Here is a 6,000-nt window from a genome sequence, read left to right as displayed (position 1 = left end):
ATAAGGATGATCAGAGAAGAGTCAGTGCATTTTAATTATGATTGGCGAACAATACTGAAAGTAACATGGACTGCCAGAAGAACAAACAAATCTCTTTTGGGAGGCCAAAATATCCTTAGAAGTGAGGATGGGTAGACTTTGTCTTTTGTACTTTGGATATGTGGTCAGGAGGGACCAGTCCCTGGAGAAGGACATCATGTTTGGTAAAGTGGAGGGTCAACAAATAGAGGAATGAGATGGATTGCCACAATGACAGCAATAGTGGGCTCAAACTTAACAACTGTGAGGATGATGCAGTACTGGGCAGTGTTTCGTTCTGTTGTGCACAGGGTTACTCTGAGTTGGAACTGACTCAATGGCACCTAACAATGACAGCAACAACATTAATTCGGAGTTTAGATGAATAAAGACTGTGAGTCCATGTAATTATTCTGTCATAGACAAGTAGGAATACCCATTCCATAAATCATGGAGTATGCCAGCCAAAGTATTAGATTAAAAAAATAAAACAATGAACCATGAATATTTGTTGATATAAAATATGAAACTGAAGTTAAACTGTATAACTTTCAAATGTGGTAAAAGAAACTTAATAAGTTATTGTCACATATTCATAATAACTTCCCTCCTTTTTAACACTTTAAATGAACATTCGAGTACATATGGCTATCAAAAATATAGTACATAGCATTTTCAAAGTTTCCTATATTAGGGCATCCCAATATAAAAATCTGAAAGTGCATGAAATTAAAATCAAGAAATAGGAGGAGGATATTTAATGTGCTTGAAAAACTGTACATTAAATGTACATGAAAAACTGCTTCTTTTACAATGATACCAGAAGAACTGGAAGGTACACAGTGAACATTACTGAAGATATTAATCCAAGATCCCACTGAAGGATCCTTATTAAAATGGAGGCAATGTAAAACATAATCTAAAAGTCTTGTGCATTCTAGATTTTTTGATATCATATAGGGTAAATGAACTCATGACACTTGCAGAAAAATTTTAAACCTTAAACCAGAAATATTCCCTATTATCCTTTGAAAGCTAAACAATAGTTTAGCTTAAGTGGTTAAAAAAAAAAAGTTCTGCCTTGAGTTCTGTGTTATTTTAAGAACTCCAAATATTTATGTTATTGTTGTTGTGAAGTGCTGTGGAGTCTCTTCCAACTCACAGCAATCCTCTAAAGGGTTCCCAGGGAGTGGCTAGTGGGGTTGAGCAGTGGACCTTGTAGTTAGCAGTCCAGTGTTTATCGTACAGTGCCACACCACAACTCCACAAGTATGTATGAGATCAAACTGCACTTTAGAAGGCAGTGAGTGAATTTATGTAGACATAAGAGGGACAACTCAGAAAAAGAGAGTGAAGAGGGTTGCATAGCTCGAAAACTATAATCAATGTCACTAAATTTACAGGTAGAAACTGTAATTCAAAAATGAATTGGTTTATGATTTACTATGTACACTCTCAAAAACAACAAGTTTTTAGTAACACAGAAACTGATGCAGTGTAAGGAAAATCGCTGTGGGAACAGAACTGACTGATATCACTTTTCAGTTCCTCAGATTGGAAGATGGAAACATAATGGCCTACTTCGCAATCAGATTTCATCCAGTATTTTTCCTTTATCTCTTACAAAAGGTAGTCAATGACGGGGCTGGTGAAAGGAGATGGGGATAAGACTCTTGTGGTTCAATAGCGAATAATTGCTATCAGGACTGACAGTGAGTGTTGGAAATGTAAAGGTGTAAGGAGGGGAGTGGTTGAATTTGCGGTCTAGGAGTGGAGGTCCCTGAGACCATCAAGGGAGAAGAGCAGAGTGCGGGACCCTATCCAGAGAAGCAGTGACGCCAGAGATGGAGGCAGAGATGATGATGTGGAGAGATGGAGTGGCTGGGAACTCTGGACTCAGGGAGGGAGAAGGTCTGTGTGCTGACAGCTGGGGGACAAGCTTGCAGGGTATACCCTTTGGTTGTCTGAATGATTATATATTCCTGAGTGCTTTGGTGTACATCCAAAAACAAAAACAAAAAAACCTAGAGGGTTTTTCAACAGCAAATGCTGTTGAATGATGACACATGGAGGGGACTGCAGTAATTGCAAAGAAACGAAATATGATAGGATGACTGTAAAGCTAATGTTCTCCCATGTAAACTCACACTCAATTCACAATAAAAACATAAAAAAAAAAGAAAAAGAAAAAAGGCAGTCAATGATACACTACAGGTGAAACAGTAAACTGGCAGCCTCAGCTCATTCTCCGTGTATGCCTGGAAAGTTTGTCAAATAGACAGAATGAGAGCAGAGAAGTCCAGAGTGTTTTGTGATTTGTTCATGATCACAGAGCACTTTGAGGCACAGTCAGGATGAGAAACTGCATAACTCATGTATTACTAGGGCTCCTACTGGTGTACTATATGTATGATGTCCTTGACCTTAAGAAGCTTCCAGTCCTAACAAGAAGAGGTAAACACATCCTTCTTATGGTGTCTGTGAGGGGTGTCATGATACATGGGTGCTGAAGGTGCTGTGCATAGATCCTATGCACAGATTTTTTTTTTCCTGTTGCTATTGCAGTGAGCTTGAGAGTTATATCTCCTTAAAACACCGTGTGATGAACATCATCTCTGTGTGAGTGGTTCATCCATTTTAAGTGGATACTTGTAACATGGAGTTCACCACAATAGCAACAGGGGAAAAAAAATCCATATATAAGAGGGTCTGTGCAGTTCAAACCCATGTTGTTCAAGGGGCAACTGCAGTATGTTTTGGGAGCTGAATCATTCATAGTTATTTAATTTCTCATTTAACCAGCAACCTTTATTTTTTAATAGGAAACAGAAAGTCCAACCTGCTACACATTAATCAAAACAAAAAAGAACATACTTCTCCCTCTAGGTCCTAAAAAGTTTCCTTAAACTTTAAATGTAATGCTGATGGGGATACTATTGCTAGGGACATTCAGGTGTCTATTCTCAGTGGCTACGAGGTAATATGCACAATGGTTACCAAACTTTGATTACTGAGCACTGGTATGATGTCAGGGCCAAGGATGCAGGGACCATGTTTTCTGCTAACTTACGTATACCTTGTCTTATAAGTAATTATAGTAGAAAGAAACCAATGCAGAAGTTTTAAAGACAACTTCTTTAGGCAATGATAAGGAGTCTCTTAGTGGCACAGTGATGATGAGTTTCTTTAAGGCTCGATTACTATCTGAAAGGATGTAGGTTTACACTCACCTAGAGGTGCCTCGGAAGAGAGCCTTGGTGATCTACTTCCAAAAGGTCATAGGCACAGAACAGTTCTACTCTGCACACAGGGGTTGTCATGTGTTAACAACTACAGCAACAGGCAAATACAAACAAGAGAACTCAACAACCTTACACCTAAAATATTGGTAATAGTAGATTATAGACTCTATAGGCCATTTTTTTAAAAAGTGTTTATTGTGAATTAAGTGATACTTTACATAGGAGAACATTAGCTTTACATTCATCCTATTGTATTTTGTTTCATCGCAACTATTACAATCCCCTCTATGCATCATCAAACAAACAAAGGGTACACCCCGCAACCCTGTCCCCGGCCATCAACACACAGACCCTTTTCCTCCCTAAGTTCAGAGTTCCCAGCCACTCCATCTCTCCACATCATCATCTCTGCCTCCATCTCTGGCGTCACTGCTTTTCTGGATAGGGTCCCACACTCCGCTCTTCTCCCTTAATGGTCCCAGGGACCTCCGCTCCTGGACTGCAAAATCAACTACTCCCCTCCTTTCGCTACAAAACATCTACCTTTACATTTCCAACACTCACAGTCAGTCCTGGTATTAATTATTCACTATTGTGCCACATGAGTGCTATCCCCATCTCCTTTCATCAGCCCTGCCCAGACAAGTTGGAAACCACTCAGTGGAGAGTCTACTTTCCCCTGCACCCTCTGGAACTAGGTTCTCTCTTGAACGCTTGCAAGCCTCTCACTTCTTGCCTTTGTAGCCCCTCTATTTTGGGTAGCCAATGTTTAAGTTGCCCATCCCTGTCAACTCTGTGTACCGAGGGGTGGGGTGATACTTGCTGTAAAGATTTGTTCCCTCTTTTGAGCTACTACATCTATAAGTATAGGTCAAGTTCATCAAATTGTATCAGATTACTCTTTTTTTCCTCTTCTTTCTTCTTCTAGTTGAATTCTGATCATCCAGCCATTGAAGCCAGGTCAAGTGGGCACTATCTACAAGTATGGGTGTTCTTGTGCATCTCCCCTCACTTCATACCAGCTGGACGCTTCACTCTCCGCTCTAGTTCTCTGTGGCCATGTCACTGTCTCTGGACCCAGGAGCCCCCAGGTCTTGCCATACTGCTGGCCAACCAGGTCTCAACTCGGTTGACATGAGTCTATTGGATGTGGTTGGACTTAGCTTACAAGTTCACTGCTGTTTTCCCTCCACTTCCCCTTATTGGTGACCAACGTGGTCACCAGCAAGACCACATGTCTATAAGCCATTCTTGAAGGCAATATCATAAAAGGGAAAACTTGATAACGAAACTTACAAAACAGCCTAAGACAAGCATGCAATATTCCTACATTGTAAATTCACTACAATAAGAATGTCTCATCTAGAAGTGTTTCTTTTTCAAATATTCAAGGACAAAGAATTGGTTTAAGAGTGAGATCCACCATTTATTGCATTAAGGGATCTGGAGGAGTAAGATCCTTGGTCCTTGGACCTCTCTTTCAAATGGATGAAATATTTGAAAATTTAAGCAAAAATATTCAGCCAATTCTTCTTTCAGAAAACAATTTATTGAATGTGCATTCATAATGAGAATATTTTCCTTCAGTGATTACAATTAGGATTCAAAGAATCATTTTTACAATTTTATTTTCAAGTTTATCTCACCTGCAGTAGAAACTTAAAACCAATTAATTTAGCGTCATTATCCAAATGTAAACTGCTCAGACAATGCACTGCTGAGGTACACTCCACATCAGAGGCCGTAATTAACGTGTCATTTCAAAATGTGTGGCATTGTAGGAGAAGCACTGAACTGCTAACTATAAGGTCAATGGTTCAAAGACACCTAATACAGGGTTGCTAAGAGCTGGAACTGACTTGACAGCATCTGTCAATTACATTTTAGATTGTATGAAATTATCTATGCATAAAAGGAGTCCTGATGGTCAGCACTTGGCTGCTAACCAAAAGATCGGCATTTGGAATCTACCAAATGATCTGTGGAAGAAAGATGGGGCAGTCTGCTTCTGTAAAGATTCAAGTTCTGGAAACCCTAGGGAACAGCTGTATTCTGTCCTATAGGATTGTTCTGAGTTGGAATCCAGCTTGACGGCAATGGATTTCATTTGTTGGTTATATGTATATTGTATATACAGGATCTCTAGTAGCACAGTGGCTAGGAGTCGGGCTGCTAATCTCAAGGTCAGCAGTTGGAAACTACCAGCTGTTCTGCAGGAAAAAGACAAGGCTTTCTGCTCCCATAAAGATTTACAGGCTTTGAAACCCTACACAGGATTGCTATGTGACGGAACTGACCACACCACCACCAAAATATGCATTCACTCCTCACGTATTGAAACAGTAAGGCTCCAAAGTCCAGGTTTTTGCGTGAAAATTGGCATTCAGCAACAACAGAGGATGACAACATCAGATCACAAAGTGGAGGATATCACCTTGTTACAGTCAAACCACTGAGAAGCAGAGTTGGTCCAGTGAGGTTGACACTTCATCATTATGGTCAGTGTTACTCTCACCTAGCATTGGTGCTTGGTGCTGGCAAAAATAGAGAGCCTTTATTATTATTATTATCTGCAAATGTAAAATGTTCCGTAGCAAGATAACTGAGAAGTGAGGTATGGTGGTAGTAGTGGTGGTGGTGGTGGTGATGTGCCATGTAGTTTGTTCTGACTCATAACGACCTTGTCTAGGATTTACACAAGCAGAAAGCCTCATCTTTCTCCCATGGAGCAGCTGGCAGA

The 6,000-nt window shown here is 40.1% G+C and overlaps 1 protein-coding gene across 1 annotated transcript in view; it reads right to left on the bottom strand.

Moving 5' to 3' along the window:
* The window catches only part of NBAS (neuroblastoma amplified sequence), a gene marked incomplete at its 5' end in the record, with an annotated part of 556,069 nt that overhangs the window by 54,106 nt on the left and 495,963 nt on the right, over positions 1–6,000 (bottom strand). The window lies entirely within an intron of this gene.

This window comes from Chrysochloris asiatica, unplaced genomic scaffold, assembly GCF_000296735.1.
Source record: "Chrysochloris asiatica unplaced genomic scaffold, ChrAsi1.0 scaffold00131, whole genome shotgun sequence".
In the NCBI taxonomy this organism is placed as follows: Eukaryota; Metazoa; Chordata; class Mammalia; order Afrosoricida; family Chrysochloridae; genus Chrysochloris; species Chrysochloris asiatica.
The sequence above is the reverse complement of the archived record's forward strand: the minus strand, read 5'-3'. Positions and strand labels throughout refer to the sequence as shown.